This window comes from Electrophorus electricus, chromosome 10, assembly GCF_041902795.1.
Source record: "Electrophorus electricus isolate QZ-2024a chromosome 10, ASM4190279v1, whole genome shotgun sequence".
NCBI lineage: Eukaryota > Metazoa > Chordata > Actinopteri > Gymnotiformes > Gymnotidae > Electrophorus > Electrophorus electricus.
The window spans coordinates 15,938,987-15,962,770 of NC_137506.1; the positions used below are offsets into that span (position 1 = coordinate 15,938,987).

At 41.0% G+C, this 23,784-nt stretch overlaps 1 long non-coding RNA gene across 7 annotated transcripts in view; it reads right to left on the reverse strand.

Annotated features, from left to right (window-relative positions):
- Positions 1 to 23,784, reverse strand: part of LOC113571131 (uncharacterized) — a 95,014-nt gene that overhangs the window by 42,948 nt on the left and 28,282 nt on the right. For all 7 annotated transcript variants that reach the window (XR_014125675.1, XR_014125676.1, XR_014125679.1 and 4 more), the window contains one exon: positions 23,283 to 23,405. This is a non-coding gene — a long non-coding RNA (uncharacterized LOC113571131). The remainder of the gene's footprint in view (positions 1 to 23,282; positions 23,406 to 23,784) is intronic.

The window sequence follows — 23,784 nt, forward strand, 5'->3', positions numbered from 1 at the left end:
GCCCCTGCTCTAACACACCTTTTTTTTTTTTTCTTTTAAGTATTACCTCATCAGTAAGCCCCATTCCTGAGTTGAAATTGGTGTGTTAAAGCAGGGAAACACAAAAATGTACAAAGTAGGTGGCCTCAATGTGCTGGATTGTGAACAATGATATTTAGCCTACTTTAAGAAACCAGCCCAAGACAAAAAGCGAGATATAAGAAACAGGAAAGGAGAGAAAAGGTAAAAAGTAGCAGTAAAACATTTCAGAGGAGTGCCATGTGGAGAAAAAGTCAAGACCAACAAACGAGAAGAGACACACAAATAACAAAGCCGGAGAGAGAATGTGTAAATTAGCAGAGAGAAAAGAGGGAAGAAGATCTGGCAGTAAACAAGATACAGATGCAGCTGCACAAAAGACGAGAAGAGCAGCAAAAGGTGGAGAGATACCACAACTGAGGACTTGTGTAGAGGATAAAAAGCAACAGGACAATAGCAGAAGAGAGGAAAGATGAAGACAGGACAGATGAAATAAAAAGTCAGAGACAGGTAAGCACATTACACAATATATGTGTGTGTGTGTGTGTGTGTGTGTGTATGTGTGTGTGTGTGTGTGTGTGTGTGTGTGTGAGAGAAAGAGAGAGAGAGAAAGAGAGAGAGAGAGAGAGAGAGAGAGAGAGAGAGAGAGAGAGAGATTCAAAATTGTAGCAAAGTACAGTTGTACAGTACAATACAGAGAAACAACGTTTCGGACAGAGGTTGGCCATACAAGCAAAAGTTATTTTATATATATATATATTTTTTATATATTATATATATATATATATATATATATATATATATATATATATATATATATATATTTAACAGCTGAAATGTACTCAGCGGATTATATATAAATATATATTTATATATATAAAAAATATTAATTACAATTAATTATTTAATATTATTAGAATATAAGTTATGTTAAAATTGTTTCATGTGATGACAACAGGCTCCAAAGATTGAGGTAGTTGAATAATGTGTTGTATGTAGGGTGCAAATCTTAGCTAGTTTAAAGTCTATTTTCAGTATAAAGTCTATTAATTTAAACTTGTGCTGTAGGGTTTAAATAATAAGCTCATTGCCACAACCTGAGTCACTGAAAACTTGATCTTCCAGTTACTGTCAAAGTTTTTAAAACCCTTATTTTAAACACTAGAGATGGCTTCCGTTACTAGATATAAAACCGTCAACCTGGGTGTAACAAGGCTAACATTATATGCTAGCAGCTTGCAGTTATTGTTAGCAGCCAACTACCCCTTCCAATAATGTACACAATGAACGGTAATTAAAAATATGTCTGACCCAGGTCTTGGTGTAAATGGCTCTGACCCACAAATAACACTGGGTCGTCTGTTTGGTATAAAAACGATCCAACGGGTTAAATACAGATCATTAGTGTAAAAGATTAGAGTCAACATGAGAAGCTATAAGGGATGTGAGGGGAAGGGTATCATAGACTCAGTTTCTGAAACTAAATATGTGGTATAAAATAAGAGCTGTGTGAGACATATTGGAGAGAACACTTATTTCATGTCTCAGCTTCAGATTTCAAATAAGCCACTTCTCATTTTAGTTCTGTTAAGGCCCTCATGACAGGAAACAATCCAGAAAACCTATGTTCTCCCCTGCTCAGTAGCCAAAGTTCTCTTCCTGTCCAGCCAAGACTCTGTGTAATGAATTCTTTAAATAGGTTTGGCGACACCGGAATCTTAGCTCTTGTGTTACATCACTGCATGTGCAATAACTATTTATAAGGTTTTCTGGGTTTTAGTTTCATAAAAAGCAAATGATGTGGGTGGTATGGTGAGCGAATCTGCCAGAGGGGGAAACTTGAAAGCCTTGAGTGTGATAGCTGTTCCAATTAGGACTTGCTGTTACGGTGTAATGCAGATGCTCAGCCAGGTCCTCGCCGAACTGCCAGCCTCGTGTTGGTGGAGGCTAACAGGCACATGCAAGGCCATTACCATACTGACTTCACATTTGGATACAGAGCCTGGGTTCTTTGTGAACCTCTACACAGACCAATTCAAGTCTTCATTCTGAGGGTTTTAGTGCAGTAGTACTTCAGGTTCAAACCCAGCCTAAGTGCTCTTGAGATGCAATGTTCCATCTGAACATGCTTTGGAAGTGGATATTATTGGTAAGGAGACAGCCAGAAAAGACCACACACACACACATAGTGGCTTGGAGACAGAGTGGAATTAAATGCTCCATTAATTAGTATAATACTGTATTTTTTCCTTGTTCCCTTTTGTGCTTTAGTTTGCGCAGAGAGAAAAGAACTAAGAAAAACAGCAATATTTACCACACTCCCATAAACAAGCCCTCAGAATATGATAGTCCAACAGTATTTACCCCTCCCTTCTTTGTCTACATAAAACAAGGCATGTCAATCTGACTACAGAGAAATACAGTGTCTGGAGTCTTTTTTTATGCTCATTCCTCTTAATACACAGTAAAATTTTCAATTTTGAATTAACTATTGCTTTATTCATTTCTCCAGCTCACGACGATGTTATTTAAAAACTGTAGTTGTTAATTAAGCACTGGGGATCTTGGGTTCAGTGCAGGTGTGTTTGTGTGTCACCTGAATGGCTGCGTTCATACAGTGCATGAACAACCACACTTAGCTTAGCTCTGCAAAATTATCCACTTACAGCCACAACATGGGGCTTTGACATCGGTTCAGAGCATTCAGACCCATGGGTCTGTCATGCAGACAATTTAGAATACAATTAAAGTACAGCAAATCATACAAGGATTACTTAAAGCTTGCAAAATAGATGAACATTTGACTTTGAGCTGTCAGTTTGGACAGAGCACTCTCAAACTATTTCACTGCGAGTTATACTGTGTATGACTATGTATGTGACAAATAAACCAAACTTGAACTTATAGCTTCTTTGTTTTCATTCACATCCAGAGTGTTCTTGTCAACAAGAGAGAATGCAGAAATAGATCTTACATCTGCATGTCTGAGTAGCCATAACAGTGAGCTGCTAAATTATTAATTGACAAACACTGGCATTAGTGAATAAATAATGAAGTCCTTTGAGTATTGTGCTTTAAGATATATGATGGCTTTGTTGAACACAGACATATAAACAGTGACAAACAATAAAGTCAACAAATGACCAAATGGACCAAACAAACCACTCTATTACTTCACCCCAGATTATATACTTGAGGTGCATCTGTCATATACATATACTGTTTGGTCAGCTGGTTAAAATGAGAAGAAAGGTGGTGGGAGGTGGGGGGATCGTGCTACTAGAAGGCAACATAGCAGATGTTAAGGACATCTACAAGTACCTCAGAATCCCACAAGCAAATGAGAACCATGAAGAAACCACAAGCAAAGGAGCCATAGCTGGCCAAAAGAGGATACACAAGCCACTGATATCAAGACAAGGAAACTCCTCACAATATACAGAGTTTCATCTGAAATCCAGCATTCTAAGACTGTACACTAAGCAGAAGGAGGGGGGCCAAGGATTAATGAGTATCAGTGCAACTATCCAGGATGAAGCATTAAAGATCCAAGAGTATGCTAGGAAGATGGCTCCAAGTGAAACCCATGGAAGATGGGAATGAGGAGGAGCAGGACCCATCATGAGAGGATAAACTCCTGCACGGTATGTACCACTGACAAACTGTGGAAGTGGCTGATATGGAGAAATCATACCATTGGCTGGAAAATGCTGGACTAAAAGACAGCACAGAAACAAGCTCTGAATACAATATTAGTATATGCTTGGATCTAGTACACCAGACAGGACCCCAGATGCAGGCAGTACAATGATGCCCCTGAGACAGTCCAGCACATAACAGTGGGATGCAAGACACTAGCAGACAGACTGTACATGGAACACCATAACCAAGAGGCTGGCATAGTATACAGAAATATCTGTGCTGAGTATAGGCTGGAAGTTCCGAGGTCAGAGTGGAATACACCCCTGAAGGTGGTGGAGAATGACCACGCTAATATCCTGTGGACACTTCCCGATACAGAAAGACAAAATGGTAATGGATAACCAACTGGACATAGTAGTGGTGGGCTGTAATGATAGATGTAGTGTCACGATTAGTCCCTCCCAGCTTCCGTGTTCTGTGTTTTCCCTGTCTTGTGTTTTTTAGTTCCGTTCCATAGTTCCATAGTTTCATTTTCTCCTCCCCTTTTCAACCCTTGTCCCTGATTTAATTGATTTGTATTTAAACCCTATCTTGTTCCCTAAGTTTTGGCTGTTCATTCTGTAACAGTCAGCAGTAAGGAGGTGAATGCATGTGTGGAGAAGAGCGAGATTTAATAGGGGCAAATCCAGAATCAGAGTGTATATAATGGTCCAGGGTCATATTACCAACACGGAGAGTACGGGGATACATGATTAACAAACAAAAACACACGAAGGCACACAGGAAGCAGGCTAAAACAAAAGATGCTAAGAGAACTCTGGGCTAGGAATCACAAAGGCACGGAGTACAAACTTAACAAACACAATGATTCAAATATAAATGCACGCACTGAGTCAATAAACAACCACACGAAATAAACATGCAAACACAATGAACTAAACACATTCACAATGAACATCCCAAAACACAGGGCTCAAGATGGGGTTTAAATGCACGAACTAAATGAGGGATAGGTGTTGAAACTCCATAGTAGTGATGTACAAAGAGCAGAAGAGGGCTGTAGTGATAGATGTAACTATCCCAAGTGATTGCAACATCAGGTAAAGAACCCTTAAGCTCTATGCAGGACCCTTAAGCTCCCAGGCCTCTCGTAGAGGACCTGAGCTTGAAGGAAATAGACCACCCATATATATATATATATATGAGATACTGGCACTTTTTTGGCTGAAGAGTTCCTAAAAAATTCACAGGATATGTGATGGTTAAGGATTTCATACTGGATTTCATGCAAAAGATCCAGGAAAGATATGACCGGTACACCCACACCTACATCTAACCTTAAATGTAACTTTTCATATGAGGTGGCTTAATACAAATCATTTTCAATTAGAAGTATGTGCTGCAAATGTGTCTAATGTCACATATCCCTGATTATGTGACACACCAAATAATAAGTGTCTGGTTTGTGCCCTCAAACTTGTGGCACCTTCTGAAAACTCTGACAGGCACTGTAGTCTGACAGGCACTGTAGTCTGACAGGCACTGTAGTCTGACAGGCACTGTAGTCTGACAAGCACTGTAATCTGACAGGCACTGCAGTCTGACAGGCACTGCAGTCCACTGGAGTATCCAGATTCTAGACATGGGGAGGTAAAAGTGGGGTTTGTCAGCATGATAAGGGGAACTACCACATAATTATGTACAGGACAAAGAATATCTCATCTGAAACTTGATGCAAAATTAATAGCCAAATTACATGTACTGACCTCAAAGTTCTATAGTGCTATAGTTCCTATTACCAGTTGTTAACCAATTGTTTAATGAAAATCAGAAATTATTTTGTTTCTTTTTCTCCTGATAGTTTAGTTTAAATACGGATGGATTTCAACCATGTGTCTGTTACTACTTGATAAGTCATCAGTCTGCTTACATTGAGCACACAGTGAATTAGAATAATTTCTTATTTCTGAGACTGAAGAGCTAGCATCGTCAAAAAAATAGTATACAAAATGATAAACCCTCCTATATGCATGTGTTGGCACAGAACAACTGTACCTTATAGCCCTCTCAAACCAGAATCAGACCTTCTTATAAAAGAAGGGGACACAATAGATTTAAAACACTGGTCTAACCTTAAATCAGCAAACATGGACCACAAGTCATGCTGCTCTCACTCAAACACCCGCCCCCCATCTTGAGAGTTTCCTACAGCCAATTCAAATCTCAGACCGACATTGTTTTAACACCAGAGGTCATTGTGGAATTTATTTTGGCCTGTATTTATTTCTGCGTCTCGCTAATGTTCCCCATTGCAAACAAATTCTGTAACAGTCGCAATGAACAAATAACAATGGGGGGAAACAAAAATTGCAAGGCTGGAATTTCCCATTAGTAGAACAGAAGTAATCACTGATATTTCACACTCATAATCACACTCATAACTGACTTATTCACAGCTAAGTAGAGACTACTCATTTGAGTGGAAGAGCCTGTAAAGTTTTTGAGTGTAAAAATTTTTTGTTTATTCACTTTTCGCTTTATTTTAATGGTCTGCTGTACGTTTGTAGATGATTAACTAACATTCACCTGAATGTTAAATGCAATTGAAATATAAATGAAACGCAACAGATTCTTATATATTAAATATAACCCTAGCCCTTACCTTATCGTTAACCCAAAACATAAACCTACACTGAAACCTAAATCTCTGAACCGCTATCATTAACTGTGTTGAGAATCAATTGAGATTCAAATGATAGTTTAACAATTTGTGCATCTGTAGAGTACTGACAAGGAAAAAAAAGTGTAAAAAAAGTGTAATACATTTTTCATTTAATAGTTTCCCATTTTCCCTAGAAGATTTGTTTGGATTCACAGCAAAATGTTATTAAACTCTTCTGAAAGAATTCAGAAATATTGCAATATACCACTTCCAAATTCTTTATCTGAGTTGTACAAACACTCTCTGGCCAATGTTAAAACCTCAAAACGACCTGCTAGTATCATCACTAACCTATAATTTTCATTGCTGTTAAGCCTCTGCAAAGTTTTCCCAAACACTAGTGAATGCAGCTGTTCATTAGGGAGAGCTGGTGTGAATGGGATAAAGCTAGGTCCAGCTGTTTTGTGGAGTTAAAGGCAGAACAGGGCTTGGTGATAAGGTCAGAGGGTCTGTTCAGTCCCACAGTTTGGCAGACTGAACAGGGGGACAGAGAGCAAGAGAAAGGGAAGAGGAAGAGGAGAGGCAGAGAGAGTGAAAGGGAAAGAGGGGAGAGAGAGAAAAAGAGAGAAAAGGAAGGAGAGATTGTGGGATGCAGTGACAAAAGAGGCCAGAGTGAAAAAGAGAAAAAGGAGCAACAGATTCTGATAAAGAGAGAGAGAGCTGGAGATTTGAGTCCCTTGCCCACTCTCTGTGGACGGGTCAGTGAAGTAGCCTGCCATCCCAATGCACTACAGGCACTCTCTACTAATTACAGAACAGTACCCCCCCCCCCCACACACACACACACACACACACACCCTAAGCCTAACTTATGTTTATAATACAGAGCGGAGATGGCCTTCACAGCATCCTCCACTCTCCAGGAAAGAGTGGTCTTCTGCACTTTAATCAAAGGTCACTCAATCCAGTCTAATTACAGCCTAATTACAGACTGATCCTCACACTGTTCACTGTTCCAGAACTTTCTGCTTCCCTTGTAGGTGCACCTCTACTGAATACAGATGTGTAGCAGAAGCTATCCAACTATACATACATTCAGTACATTAGCATGGCAGAGTGCCTAAGGCAGCCTGCTGAGCATATAATTTGGATACTAGCTTTATATTAAGATTCCCTTTGAGTTTAACACTTTAACTGGATGAAAGAGGCAGAAGGCAGTGTCCTTGGTGAAACAATGAGTTAATCCTGTGTATTTACTTGAGAGTGCATTAAGTCCTTATCCAGCACTGCTCTTTTTCTTGGGCCCACATTCTCCTCTAGCTTCGGCCCCAAGGGAAAGCATTTTTCTTTCTCAGTGTTCCGGAATATCCGACAGACCCAGGTGTTCTGCCAAAGGAAGCCCCCACTGGAGGGCTTTTCAGGCCTTCATCACTGTTACAGCGTATCTGAAACACACAGGTGTCCCCAGGTATGTTTTCCATAATAATGCGTACTTTACATTTGTGTCTTTTAAAATACCTCTCTGCAGTGCCGAGAACTGCCAATTGATTTATTTGAATTAGACCATAGAGCCAGTTTTAAGGAAGCTCTCACTAGATTCCTGACTGTAGGAAATATGTGGTGTGGTTATGAATGTTCACAGACTGCTCCCTGAGGCATGAAAGCAGTGAGCTGGACGAAGATCAAACTGAGAGAATAAAGCCCATCAGGAAAAGCAGAAGGTGCTGGAGTCAGAGATCACTGGGCACCCAGGCAAAATGCTCACAGCCAGAGTGCCCTGCAGTAGCATCTAATCATAAGGATTACTGTGTCCAGTGAAGGAAGCCAAAAGTATAGCTTTTTCCTCTCTTGTTACTTTTAAACGAGCCCTTGACATTTGGTCCTACACACAGATGGAAGGAAAAAGATTTTGGTCCACATGGTCCAGCTACAGGGGACTGTGGAGACTTTATGAACAGAGATGATCCATAGACTTCTTTTGTATGTGCTGATTTCTCTATGCGCTAGTTTAGGTGATGTCCCCTATAGCCAAACACTGGGTCCTTCTATTTGTTATAGTCCTCAATGAGACACACCTCCTCTGGTAGTTACCTCAAGGCACTACAGCCAACATTTCCTGGAGTTGTTGCTTTAATTTTGTTTGCTTTTTCATCCTCTATGATGTATACCTAGCCTCAGTACACCCCCTGGCTTAAAAATAAGCAAATAATGCCTCAAGCCATTTGTGTGGTGCACCAGGAAACAACGTATATGCTATTACATTTCATGTTACCCTCATTGTTTTAAAACAAAATCAGTTTTAAGTAAGGAAAGTCAACCCAAAGAGAATTTTAATCATAATGATATGGTTAAGCTGGTCTTTTACAGACCAGTGGGGAGTACATTCAAGTATACTAACAGCAATTATTCTAGATGGATTTTTTTTCCTTAGCTGCCAAGTGTTGTCCTACAAAGCTTGGAGAGTTTGTTCAGCCCAGAGTGGCAAATTTAGTTTTTGCTAAAAGGCTAGTAATTATTAATTGATCAGTAGTCACATTTTTCCAAGGGGAGTTATGGACTGGGATAATTCCAGGGGGGAAGGGGGAAGATCAATAGTCTTTCTATAAGCCACTGGGAGTGCTCCGGTACATAGAAGAAAAGAATTTCTGTTCTCATGCTTATCTGCAGCAAGACTGGGTCATTTTGTGTTCAGGCACTCTGCTTAGACAAATACGGGGACGCTTCATTACATCAAAAGCAAACAGCAATGCGGCTCTTTCTTTGAGCTGCAACTCCTCCGAATCATCATCTCAAAAGTCTACCAAAAGTTTGTGAGCACTGCCCTGGTGTGATGTGTCTGCCTAAAGTGTCGCTGCAGCCACATGAGGTAGCCCCACTCTCTTTCTAAGGAGGACACCTTATGAATGAATACACGCCGCAATCGAACTGACAACATCCTCATCATGCCAGTGACGGCGGGCTGCCCACGAGCCACATCCTGCACCCGACGACCGGTGAGCAGTCACCATGGCAACAACGTGTTGGCGGCAAAGAGGCAGGCAGGAGGCTCTGGGTTTCAGAAGACCCTCTCCGACCTGGTGAAGCAGAAGCTAGAAGCGGTGGAGTGGGATGGGGCACTAGTCAGGTCAGAACTGCCTACCGGTAATGTCCCAATGCTCAAACGCAGCAGTCCCTAAACCTGTCTCTGGGCAATAGCAGCCACGGCAGACCAAACACTTTCCATATTTTTGCCAGATGGTGTGAGCACAGTTTATGGACACTAATAAATTCCATACCTTCAGGCTTATGGTCTTTCCCTCGAACACCATGTGGTGTCCGCAGAAGCCAGGTATATAACTACCACACCCAACACACCCAGGCAGACCAATTGCCCAGTGCTCTGAATAGTTATGATAATGATGCTGCATTAGAAACACTTGGGCAGCATCCAAATGTATATATGGACAGGAGTTTGTTTGGGCTCAATTTCAGCATAAACACATTACCCAGCTTTAATACCGAGTGGCATGTTATGTATAACGACACAACTGTTGTTCTGGGCAAACATTTGTTGGGCCAAAGATTCTTTCACAAGCTATCAAAAGGGACATTCTTCTACAGCATCAGGGACAAATTGTATTGTTCTCTGCCTCAATTTGTGGGGCCCCACAAAAGTGCCAGTTATGCCACATTTAAGAGACTTCATTCACTAATGCACTTATTTCATTTCAGTTACCTTGGAAACATAGTTGCTAGGAATATCACTCGCTATTCCTCTGCAATAATACAAAAATATGTTCATAGTTTGAGCAAATAAATTGTTAGAGGAACTGTTTTCTTTTATACAGAGAAATCCAATCAAAGCTGCCAATAACAATGCATTCAGGGCATTTCTCCTGTTGTCATAATTCAAAGGAGGATGCTAGAGTATTGTTTGTTTAATTTAAATAAGTCACAGTGAATGCATAAATCTGTTGTTTTTTAAATAAATATCTTCTGGGAAAATCATTGTTTTAACTCATGTGACCCTGAAAAAATATTTTATTCAATATATAAAAACTAACAGGTATAAAAAAATCATTGTATATAGTCAGTCATTTCATCAGACCATCCAGACACATTCTTAATGTACCCACTCATCTGTGACGAGCAGAATTACAATCAAGCGAAACCCCCACAACTGCTTTTGACCTGTGATATCTGAAGATCAACAATCTCCATGGCAATGCTTGAAGTAGAGGATCTGGTGCCGTGACCCATGCCGCACATAACAACTAGCAGAAGCACAGAGATATACAAAATAAGCCCTAAGTGATGCCTGATCAGGGACAGTCCAAAGCCTTATTAGTGTCACCAGAGTAAAAGGAACAGAAGTGCAAGGCAACCACAGCCTGAGATACCCATGCTCAAGCTAGCAGATGTCACGGCCTCACCGCCTGGTGTCACATAAATAAGTGGCCGGGTCTCTGCTTTGCTGCAGAGCTGCACTCAGAGCCGTGATTAAATTCCATCTGGGGGTCTGAACCACTAGCACTGTGCAGCATCTGTTCCTCTTGGGTTGCTCTCTTCATTGGCTTTTGACTCACCATTAAAGATGCTGTTGAGAGGGCCTCTCTGTGTCAGGAAATCTCTCTATCCTGTAATAATATGGCACAACAGAGATTGATGTGTTGCATTAAGCGCATACATGCACAGAACATTTCAGCGAGAGTGAGGACTGTAGGCTGAGTAGAAGTTCTCTGCCCTATGCTGCTCCCAGTGGTAATAGTGATTAGTATCAGTGTAGTGTTGTGTACACAGAACATATGTATGGTTATATATCACACAAAATATCTGGAGAAACATGTTTAAGAATAATAAAAATTAAGCAACATGTTTAACCAAGCAACATTGACAATAAGGCTTTGCGACACATTCACAGAAACGTATCAGTTCACAGAAACAGACCAACGGATCATCAATGGATCATTTCCACCTTTGATCTGGTCTAGGCACTTTCCTACTCTTAAGATACACTTTACAGACATTGTACTCTTCTGTGTGTTGTAAAAAGACTCTGGCAAGGTCTGGGAGGACCTATCTAGTGCCGACGCTAAGCACATTTACTGTGCGTGGTGCGGCGGGAGCACACTGTGGTGCCAGTGACTGCCATCTGTGCCCGGAACAGTCGATGGACTCAAAAAGGCCTTTAATTGTAGTGCAGCACAAAACCATTCACTGAGCTCAAATGCAAAATCCCATACTTAACATTCAGCGCATTGCATTCTCTTTCCGTTTCCTCTGGACACTAATTAAGAAGCCAGTGAGCAAGAAATGCCACCCAGCCGCAAGGGCCACGTGGTACTGCCACCAGTGAAGCCCTGGCTTAGCACTCTGTTGGTACAAATCAGCTTCCCTGCAGGATGTGAACACACTCAATCCTGTGCAGCAATGGGAAAAAGAGGCTTTAATGTTTGTTCTTTAAGGTATTACTGAGCTTGATAAGTAAAGCTAAGTCTCCTCCCATCAGCTGTATTTCCAGCCATATTTTATGTATTAAAGCCATTAAGAAAGGCCCCATAACAGAATAGCGCTAACAGGATGGGAGAGGTTCTCTTTAAACAGGCAAACATCTTCCTGCTGTTGTGATTTGATGATTTAGATCTGTTTCATGTTAGACTGCATCAGCATCATCAAAATCATGTTCCCTTTTAGCCCTCTCTCAGTCACTCTCTTTCTCTCTCTCCTTTCCACCTCATAAATCAGCTCATCTATATGACTGTTTGTTTTCTTTTTATTTAGTGTGGCTGCCTCGGGCAGTTTGATATCATACTTTTATCAGACTGATAAAGTACCAAAAGCAGAATTGTGTGTGTGACTCTTCCAATGCCAGAGAAAACACACCAAAACACAATAAAAAAAAAAAAAAGTAGCAAAATGCCACAATGTACTCACACTGGGGACACAGACATTTCCCTGGACCGCACAAAAAAATAAAACATATTGTCTCAGTAAAAGTGTGTTGTCCCGAGCAGTAGCATAGGAGAAAGTCGTATAGGATTTGTCTCTTGACCACAGTAAACTGGGCCCTATTGAACAGTGCAGTCTCCCAATCCCGCAGATAAAAGGCTGCATATTTATCATGAACTTGGCCTAGGCCCTGAAACAGCCCAGCCGCTGGGGTCAGATAAACACCCCTGAAAAGTGCCAGTAGTACAGCAGAATACAGATCACACAATTATCAGATGACATGATGGAGTGAGTGAGGTCCAGAGAGTGAAGCCTGCTGTGCTAATTAGTCATTTCACCAATGTAATTACTTAGTATACCTGAGCTTTAGGCTGAGCGCTCAGTGTAAATGGGAGCCTGTGTTATCATGTGCATGGCTCCCACTGTGGAGCGCATTCAGAGCATCAGCACCTCCGAGGCTTATCCTCCGGGTATTCTGGGACCACCTGGAATTAAAGGGAGTTGCTGTATTAACAACCTGCTGACATTTGAGAGTGGCAAACCAGAAAAAAGGAGTTTAGTTCCACATTGACTTTCCCCATCCCCGCTGCGGCAGGGACAGTTCAGACTAGATCCCTTCAGGGATCCCCCTCAAAGCTTTCGCACCTGTCAGAGCAGAAAAGCCTAAGCTAATTGCTCAGTAAACAATGCCCAAAATGTACTGTGTGGCAGTAGCCAGAAGACAGGGGCACGGTGTTCATCTTCGCAAGAAAATCACTCAGCGAGGCTGACAGGGGAGATTGTGAAGCACACATCACAGCAAAGTTCAGCATATGAGGGAAAGGGCTTTGCTTTTAGTGCAGATGTATACAGGATGACTTTGTGAATGCCATATTTAGACATACATTTATTTATGTCGAAAGCATCACCTTTAGCCAATTCTCTTTCATTCAAAACCTCATTTTCTGAAATGCTATGAATAAATTAACACAAATGAAAGCTATGAATAGTGGGAAAGGAAAAAAAAAAAAAAAAAAAAAGATGCTTTAATCCAACCAAGAAGTGAATGTGCCAATCAAATGTAATGAACTCAGTATGGGGTAGAAGAGAAACAGAGGGGGTGTAATTACTAAAGAATTCCCATGATTCAGAAATGTGCGGTCTCTGTAGGAACACATACCACACACCATATAAGGCAACTAATTAAATTCTCTCATTATTACAGTCGAATAGACATGATTAGGGAACATTAACAACTCCCTTAAATAGAAACATACCATAATCAGATTTCTTGAATTTGTGTGGCATAAGTTACCTGCACTTTTTCAGTTAATTACCTACATGTATTTAATTTCTGTAATTACCCAGATGCCATATGAATTGTTTGTTTCCTTCCACATACTTAGTGTGTGTTGACTAGTTATACTCTGCTTACAAAATATTTCAGTGGCCCTAAGAAGTTGTGGAATTTTGCACATTTGGAGACTCAAATCTTGAATCAAGTTTCGAGTATGGTGATGAGAAATCACACCAAATCAGTAGCTACGTTCAAGCAAGTTCAATCAACTCACAGCATGGGCATAACAAACCTTTATCTATGACAGAGATACAGTAAATGAAATGAGAAAGCAGACCACAAAATAATAATCAGTAAAGAGAGATACTGAGTAGACTTTTTAGCTAGTGGTAAAATTATGTTACACTGACCACTGGCATGGTGGGTCATTTAATTTAATTTGCATAAAACTACTTACCATAAATTACAGGGACTTGACAAACTTGAATTATTTTTAACATATTACTCTGACCAGAATAGCTGGACTTTATAGTATTTTTACAAAAGTACGTCATCCTTCAGTTGTCAGAGAATCATCTTTTTTTCATTTTGCCACAAAGAGAGTGGCAAAAGAGAAACATAGTTTACATGTAAACCATTGAATGACACTGACTTTTTTAGCATTGACTCTGCTTATTTCCACATTGGATTTCTGTACCAAGCAGAGAGGAACATGTGTTGGCTGTGCTTATAGTAAGCTTTTCACTGTCCCATCAGTAAAACTGAAGGGATGCAAGACTCCCTTGCACCACTAGAACCCAACAAAAGACCTCCAGTGTCTTTCTCCAGGCCCTGCCCCCAGTTGCAAGTTACAAGACTGCAAAGAGAAGCTATGCTCCGCTTCAGCTGAAATCAACACACTATCCTTATTACAAGACTCCTTCTCCTACGGGTATTCTGGCTCAACTCACAGATATTCTACTTAGAAACACTCTTTACTCTTTAACAAATCCAAGACTCTGGGCCTTACAGGATGTAAACAAGTGAAAAATTAGTAGAATTACAGCATCACTTTCTTAGACCAGAGCAGGAAGGTCAGGGCTGGGCTTTGGTGTTTGTGTTTCTTCATGACACACTGGCAGAGTTAATCAGGGAGTACAATGCAGATAGAAAGTAGAGGTGACTCACACCTGTGTAGATTAATAGCACAGAAAGTGATATATAGGAGAGAGATTTTACGATCCAAGCTGAAGTTGTGACTGAGTGATACTGTGTGTCGTTAATGACCAGATTTCAGTATATGTCAGGGTAATCTATTGAGATGAACTCACATGCAAGTGAATATATCAACAGCTGTGCCCAAGAGCAGCATCTCCGTGACACACCGGCAGAAACGGAGTCTGATTTAAACATGCAAAACAATAACAGAACCAATGAGTTAACACAATTATTCAATGCTGCTGTTTCACTTGGTAGGATACATTCAGCCAGGCAGTGGAGATGTGCTTTGCAATCTCAGAGACACTATGCAGCTGCAACAGGATTCAAACGGCAAGGTCACTCTGACCTCGACAGGAAGAGCAATGCATCACAGCTCAGTGGCTGTTCGCCAGGCTGTGCAATCCAACACTCCTCATCCTATTGTAGCTGATATTTTCATATCTGAATTCAATGAGGTTGGAATTGAATGGAGTTTGAATTGAATGAAGCCAAAATATGAGCTGACAATAAATGATACAAAATCTTAACGAGCAACAAATCATAGAAATGAATGCACAAGAATAGGCATTTCAAGTATTTTGATTGAAATGCCTTTTATATAACCATTCATCATTTCACTCAATTATTCAATGATGCAATGATTTTCTGTGATAAAAAATCTTTTGCAGTCAAAACAGTTTATTCAGAGACATAAATACATCTAATACACATTCTATTGCAATTGGTTGCTAAATTCCAACTTCAATAAACTTCAACACAATAAACTGTGTTTTTCAGATATAATCCACATTGATCTTAATCAGATCCAGAAGAGGCAATTTCATCATTTATCTGAGTTGAGAAATAATCAAAACCAGAGCTTAATCAAAACCAGAGATCTGAGCCTATACAATTAGCCACACTACACACATGCTGCCAGAATTCATTTCTCCAACCAATTTCAGAGCAAATAAAACACACTCTTAATCTGTCAGGCCAAGAAGCCAAATGCTTCTAAAACACAAAGGTGTAAAAAAAAAATTAAATGGCAAGCATAGTCAAAAGAAACAAGCAATGTTGGAGATAATCCAGCAGTCTCGATGAGCTCTGACCACCAGCCAAGGAAAGTGCGCTCATAATCAGTGATCAGCATAACGTAAACTTTTTTTCTCTAGATTCTGTCCATGTACCATATATAACTGTGATGTATAATTTACTGCTGTGTTAATTCTTTAAGTCAAGTGATGTTTAATTTATGTCAATTCATATTAAGTGCCATCAAGGTCTAGGAACTGCTGATTTTCCACCCTACATTTAGCTAGGAGCCAGTGTAATAATGACAGCATGACCCATCAGTTACATTAACTGTTCAATGAATTACCCTCATTAAAAAAAATCAGGACCATAAATAGGATTTGAATACCGTGGCATGCATGTGTGAGATGTGCATTACCCAACTTTGTTTTTGTTTGTTTGTTGTCTCTGTAAAACATGAACAGAAAAAATATGGGTGGTGAACAATGCAAGCTGTTTAGTCAGAGAAAGTTTCTATGGCAACCAGGTCACAGAGACAGTGCTATCTGTGATGCTTGTTTTAAGAGATGCACTTTCTGAACTACCATTTAATCTAGCCCTGCTCCTTTTGGACTTGATCAGAAAGCAAATAATCAGTAGTTTTCTTTTAGTCTGAGACATATTTTAGCTTCAAGCTGAATTTCTTTAACTACTATGAAAAAATTCAAGTTGTAATGACTAACTGTTTGAAAATACTGTAGTGTCGCTGAAGAAGCAGACTTAGGAACTGCCATTGCTGCTCTAAGGAAAACAATTTTATTTTCAAGGCTCTTTTAATTACAATAAAATCACATTAACAACATTAAATCATTTAATTAAATAATCATGTGGAGAGGCCCTGTCTGTGGCTGTCACGATCAGTCCCTCCCAGGTTCTGTGTTCCGTATTTTCCCTGTTTTGTTTTTTTTTAGCTCCGTTCCATAGTTTCGTTTTCTCCTCCCCACGTTTGATTTTTAACACCTGTCCCTCATTTAATTCATGCATTTATACCCTGTCTTGAGCCCTGTGTTTTTGCTGTTCATTTGAATGGTTGTATATTTATTTTGTATGGTTGTGTTAGTTTGTAGTTTTCCTGTTTGCCTTCATTTATCCTAGCCCTTGTCTTGTAGTCATGTATTCCCGTACTTTCCATATCGGTTCTATGACTCTGGACAATTCTAACAACTCTGATTTTGGAATTGCCCATAATTACCACTCAACGTAAAAGTGGACCTTGCTATGCCACATACCTTCACAGGATTACCAATTGAAAAATAAAGCAATATATGATGCATGACTTTTAATTGCTGACTCATATCATTTATGGTTCATTAAAGGATGTTCAGTAACTTTACAAGGTAATCCAGGAAGAGTAATCGATCTGTTGTAGGCCTAGTTTTGTACAGAATCTGAAAATATTACTATATTGTTTCTGCAGTATCAATCTAGAATTCTTAACATAGCAAAATATTTTCAGACAAATCTGACCAAGCTATCTTAACATATACCAAGGATCACTTGTGCTAGGCATATCCTGCAGCGAATACTGATAAAACCACTTCAAACTTTTGCTAAGCATCCTTTTGCAACTTCTGTATGGAAACCTGAATTGCATGGGAGTCAGGAAAAGTCAATGCATTACAAGTGAGTTAGTGTGATTTGTGGTAGCTGTGTCCACATGTCTGTGTAAGGTGCTGCATTATGGGCAGTAATAAAAACATGAGCATAGAACAATGATAGAAAGCAAATGGACACTCAGAACTTGTGACATCTGAAGTCATGTAGGAAATGCAGTAGCATCTTTGAAATTAGCAACTGAGCTTTAGTACTGAAAGCTCTCAGGTTGCTGCAGCAAAAGATTTTGCCAGCATAAACACACATGCATTGTTGCTTGCAGATACAAGCAGGTGTCGCACAGAGAAAGCCCTGGGATAGCTAAGAGGGAAGAAACAGACAAATCCTTAAATAGCAGTATGCTACTGTCTCGCAAGCTGACAAATATCAGACGTTATTAACACAAATGGCTACCAACTGCAGAAACATGTGTTTCAAGAATAAACCTTGATATTTAAACCTTGCAGCTTATCTACAACTCTCTTGATCTTTAACCTTTGTTTTCCATTTTATTTATTAAATCCACTCAGAACCCTCAAAGCAGTCATTCACTGTATATCTCACAGTAAACAACTGACATGGCAAGTTCAATTATAACCCAGCTTCTCCAGCTGAGAATACCTACTGAGTGTGAGCTACTACCCTATAACATTAATCATGAATTAGGAATCACACATAATATTTGATTGGTGTGCATTGTCCTTTAATTGTGTTTTATGGAATTGTACAGAAATTATTGTCACGATTAGTCCCTCGCAGCTTCCATGTTCTGTGATTTCCCTGTCTTGTGTATTTTAGTTCCAATGCATAGTTTGGTTTTCTCTGCCCCTTGTTTGATTTTCCACACCTGTCCCTTGTTTAGTTCAGGTATTTAAACCCTGTCTTGAGCCCTGTGTCTTTTGCTGTTCATTGCATTTGTGTTTACTTAATGGTATTTATATGTACATTGTGGTTGATGGGTTTCATTGTGTTTGGTGACTGTTTTTGAAAGCCCGTATATGCATGTATTTAAGTTTGTACTGCGTATCTTTGTGTTTATGATAGCCTTCTGTTATAGCCTGCTTCCCCTGTTTGCCTTCATATGTTTTGTTTGTTTGATTATGCATCCCCGCAATCTCCGTATTGGCTCTATGACTCTGGATTTGTCCTTAATAAATCTCGCTCTTCTCCGCACATGCGTCCGCCTCCTTACCACTCACCATTACAGAATGAACAGCCAAACAAGGACGCAGCAAGAGAGCGAGACTCTAGTAGGTGGTTGTTCCTCTGGGACGAAACTCCGGCTGTTTCCACACAGTCCAAGTTCGTTACGTCTCAGCGTCACCAAACCAGAGACAGCAAATCCCCTGTCGCTGCAGGTACACGGGCATCTCGTCATTCCCGGAAAAAGCAGGATCACGCTTATTTTGATGATGAGATCCCGGGTAAGCGCCAAGAGTCTGCCCGTCTTGACCAATGCTGCAGGGGGGGCATCCTGCAGCGCAAGACGTGAGTAGGTGGAGTGAATGCATAGACAATTCATGGCTAGGCACTCGGTGTGCACTAAAGCACAACTGTGAGCTCCCGATCGCTCGCGTGAGCCTTGGGAGCTGCCGAGAAGGTTCTGTGTCTGTGTGTTCCTCCAGGGTCACCGCACCAGTGCCTGTGGCTATCCTGCAAGCCACCCAGTCTGTTCTGGTTCCCAGCGTGAGACACTGCCCATCCTGATCCGGTTCCCGGCGTGAGAGACGCCGCCTATCCTGTTAGCAGGTCTGTTCCTGTGGCCAAACATCTGTACTCGCCGCACCCCCGGACCCGCAAGTTCCTGTTCCTGGAGTGGAAGAAGCCACTCCATGAGCTCTCATGCCAGGCTTGTCCCCGTGTTAGACTTGTCCCAGTGGTTGCTTCTCTAAGCTCTCCTGTGCCCCAAAAGGCTGCCACTGCCATTTCTCCAGTCTTTTCCGTGTTCTCAACCTGCCTCCTGGCTTGAAGGCTTCATGTTCCCTTCATATTCCCTCCGTTGCCTGGTTTTGTTTTTGCTTCTGTTGTGTTGTCTGTCCCTGTGCCCATGTCTGTTTTTGTACTCCTTGTCCTCCCTCCCGACACTTTTGTCGTCCGCAGTGTGTTTCTGTTGTGCGTTCTGTTCCTGCTTCTACATCTTTTCTGGTCATTCCTGTTCCTTCAGTTCCTGTGTATGTTCTTGTCCTGTTCGGTCTTCTCCTGTTGCCCAAGTTTCTGTGTCTGCTTCTGTTCCAGGGCCTGTTCCTCGTCATGCCCCTTGTTTGGCTCCTGTTTCTGCTCCTGTATCTCGTCTGGGTCCTGTCCCTGCTCTGCATCTTGCCCGTTCTGTTCCTGTTGGTGTCTCGTCCTAGTCCTGTTTTGTTTTTGGTTTTGGTGGTTCCTGTTTGCGCACGCCTCGGTATTGCACGCTTTGGGGTGGGGTACTGTCACGATCAGTCCGTCCTAGCTTCCATGTTCTGCGTTTTAGTTCCATACCATAGTTTCATTTTCTCCGCCCCTCATGTGATTTTCCACACCTGTCCCTTGTTTAGTTCAGGTATTTAAACCCTGTCTTGGTCCCTGTGTCTTTTGCTGTTCATTGCATTTGTGTTTGCTTCATTGCGTTTATACATTCAGTGTGGGTGATGAGCTTCATTGCGTTTGCTTGGTGAATGTTTGTTTGTTTTTTTAAAAACATGTATTTAAGCATGTATTTAAGTTTGTACTGTGTGCCTTTGTTTGCTAGCCTTTGTTATAGCCTGCTTCCCCTGTTTGCCTTTGTGTGTTTTGTTTGTTTGATCATGCATCCCCGTAATCTCCGTATTGGCGCGCTGACCCTAGACTACCCTTGCGACTACAACTCTGGATTTGCCTTTAAATCTCATTCTTCTCCACACATGCGTCTGCCTCCTTACCAATCACTGTTACAATGATCCTTTATTGTTTTATTCATTATTTATAGTGCAAATCCCAATAACATATTATGCACACTAAATATAATGGCATAAATATGTATATCATTGCCACCTTGTGGTGCACCGTGTACATATGGGCTAGAAAATAAACATCACTTAACTCATTTTGGAAAGGCCCACACTAAATTTACATAAGCCAAATCATACATACAGCAAGTCAGATGAATCTGCTCACCACTTGGCCCTGAACATATAATTGGTGGAAAGATGATACAGCACAGACAAAGAAGCAGGTTAGGCGGTTACTTCAAAGAGGCAAATTAAGCTATCAAAAAATGGATAGACTGATTGAAAAAAAAACAGCCAGGCTTTCTGCAGCCAGTTCTTCTGCATAAAAAGCATACCTTTGATGCTTCTGCATACCCAAAGGCAGCTGCAGAAAAGTAGCAAAAGCAACCTGTTCAACAGCTGTAGCATCCCAACTGAATAGAGTCTCTGTCCAAAGTTGTGAATTTCCTTTGTGATAAAAACTGCAACACTGCCAGTGTGCAGGCTCTGCCCTACAGGCTAGAGTTCAAAAGCTGATTTGCAACATTTGAACTTTTCTCTTTTCTCTTCACAGGATGATTCTTTATTTTCCCAAAGCACTTACACTCAAAATAAACATAAAAAGATGCTTATTCTTACTGTAACCATACTGCTTTAAGAATGAGTGCACATCGAGGAAATGGCACATCTACAAACAGGAAAGCAGAGCAGTTTTGGGAACTGCAACATAATTAGATTATAATTAGAGATTTACATGCACAAACACAATTATTGCTGAACAAGGGTGACATATGTACAGTCTTCTTCAGACAAAGTGCAAACTGGCAAATATTCCACTCCAATTAACCATTTTTTCCTCTATAACAATTTCTAGAGACATCTCCAGCTCCATAAAGAACCACACACACTTGCATGTGTGTTGCACACACACAACCACACACTGCAATTTAACTGTAAACAGGCCATAATGCTGACTACAGCAGTCACTTAAGACTGCCCTATCTACTCATCTGAGAATTGCATTAAGCAAAATAACTGGTCACAAAAGAAATAATATTAGAAAGGAATCTGTTGTCTTTCAGGCCTGTGTTCACAATGTTCAAATATTCGTACACAAACTATTCATTATTCTTACGTGATATTCAGGAGTGTGGGTAGTGATTTTATGCCTCTGTACCAGTGGAACCTTTAGTGACACTGGACATTAACCCTCATTTTCAACCCTTATCTCATGTATTTTGTTGTCTCCTCCGAAAGAGCCTTTCAGCCCTAATTATGCCTGTCAGTCCGAGTGTCATCACCAAAATTCACTCTGAGATCCATTACTGGTCAGGCCCATGCTGTCAGCAGTGTAGATGAGTAAATATAACGAAGCTGACCTTTCCATGTCTAAGACACAGAAGGGGCTGTAGTAACAGATAAGTCTCACTCCACCACCAGGAGAAAGTCTCCTTGCCTCAGACAGCTAGGCCTCGACCCATAACAACCACCACTGTCTCCACCTTTACACAGCAATATGCCACAGACATTGACAAGAACAATAACCCTGAATGTCAAAGATACTGTCCTATAGCCAATACTATCTCCAACTGAAGCATTACACTTATCAAAATGAATGCTGATAAAACAAATTATAGCAATTATAGCTGGCCTCTTACAACAAAATGGTGAGTGATGTATTTAAATTTCATTTAGTTTGAGGCACGGTTTGTTTGTGTGTGTGTGTGTGTGTGTGTGTGTGTGTGTGTGTGTGTGTGTGTGTGTGTGTCCCCTTACCAAACCAACATGTCACACTGACTCAAGATTATCACAGTAAGCATAGTGCTAAAGCACAGTGCCAATTTACTGGATAAAGACTGTCTTTGCCACCTCACTTTGACCTCAGTTAAAGTTAACAGTTAACTTTGGCTAATGCACATTTCCCATGGGGGACTGGGGTTCAATTGCCTCTCCATGTTATACCAGTAAGAGTGCTTGGGCAAGACATGATTGGGATTGTAGCTTTGGAATATGTGTAAATGCAAAGCTACATTGAGTCTAAATGTGTAATCGGCACCAAATAAAATTATTAGTGTAGCTGTGTTTATTCATATAAACCTAAGCCTGAATCTAATTACACATAAGCAAACACCTAGCCTACATTAAACAGAGGTCCAGTAACATCGCCTGTGGAAATACTAACAGATTGTTGAAAACCTCACATCTCAGCACAAGTAAACCAATCTAAATGTTGTAGAGGTGATAGGGTAGTTACTAATGCCCCCCCCCCCCCCCCCCACCCACACACACACACTCTTATTCACTACATAGATTATAAGAATGTTGTTGTTTTTTTCCTTATTTTAAATTATAAAGAGCCAAATGCACACGTACTTACATTAAATATTAAGTTGTAACAAAAAATATTCTAACCATGCAGAATACACAGGGTTTGATCAGATGGATCCAGAAGAGATTAAAAATATATTTGTCTAACATGTGACCCATACATCAGGGTTGATATAAACGCATAAATGATAATGTGACAAATTACACATCTCCAGAGGGGAGTATGAAGAGAGCTTGCCACCCATGTCTCTGGGGTAGTGTACTCTACTCATTCTCTTTCATCTGTGTATCTGAGTGTTAGTGACAGTGTGTGTGTGTGTGTGTGTGTGTGTGTGTGTGTGTGAGAGAGAGAGAGAGAGAGATAGAGAAAGATTAACACATTAAGATTTATGGATGAATAATGGAGTGGGAATTTTCATATGGCTTCTCACATGCCTTGCAGAGGCATTCATGTATCTATTGCAATTAGCACACACACACCACATGCACGCATGTACAACCCACACATGTGTGTGCACAAATGTGCACACACAAGTGCCCGCACCACATGCAAACATCACATGCACACACAGACACACACATACTCACACACACAAACAAACAAACAATCTGGAGCCAGTCCTTCAAAAAGAGGTCAAACCTGCTCTGGAGGCCAGATTGTGTGTATGTGCCATGCCCTTGTGGCAGGCTGGCAGGAAACAAGGCGTTCCACCCACAGATGCAGGCCGTGATTAGGCAGAAGGGCAGGTCAGTCAGAGCATCTCTGGCAGGGAGAGAGAGAAAGAGGAGAAGGGAAAGACAGAGAGAGAGAAGAACAGAGAGAGTGAGAGCAAGAGATTACCAATCAGGCATGAGCAGATCGGTAGCCGTCCGCTCTGACCTTCTTTTTTTTTTTGTAATCTGAGAGCACTGCTCCGCCACGTTGTCCTGCCCCCTCTGCTTAACGCTGATCACAGAGCGGCTGGCTAATGTAATTTGGCATGCTTCCTGGGCCGCTTGTACGACAGGGCTGAGCTCCGCCCCACTACTGCCCGCCACCAGCCAACAGAGGGACCGGTGGCAGAGACATCACGGCAGCCTGTCATTATCCAATTAAGTCCCTCTCATTGTCTCTGCTCCCTCCCCCCTCTCCTGCTGCTTCT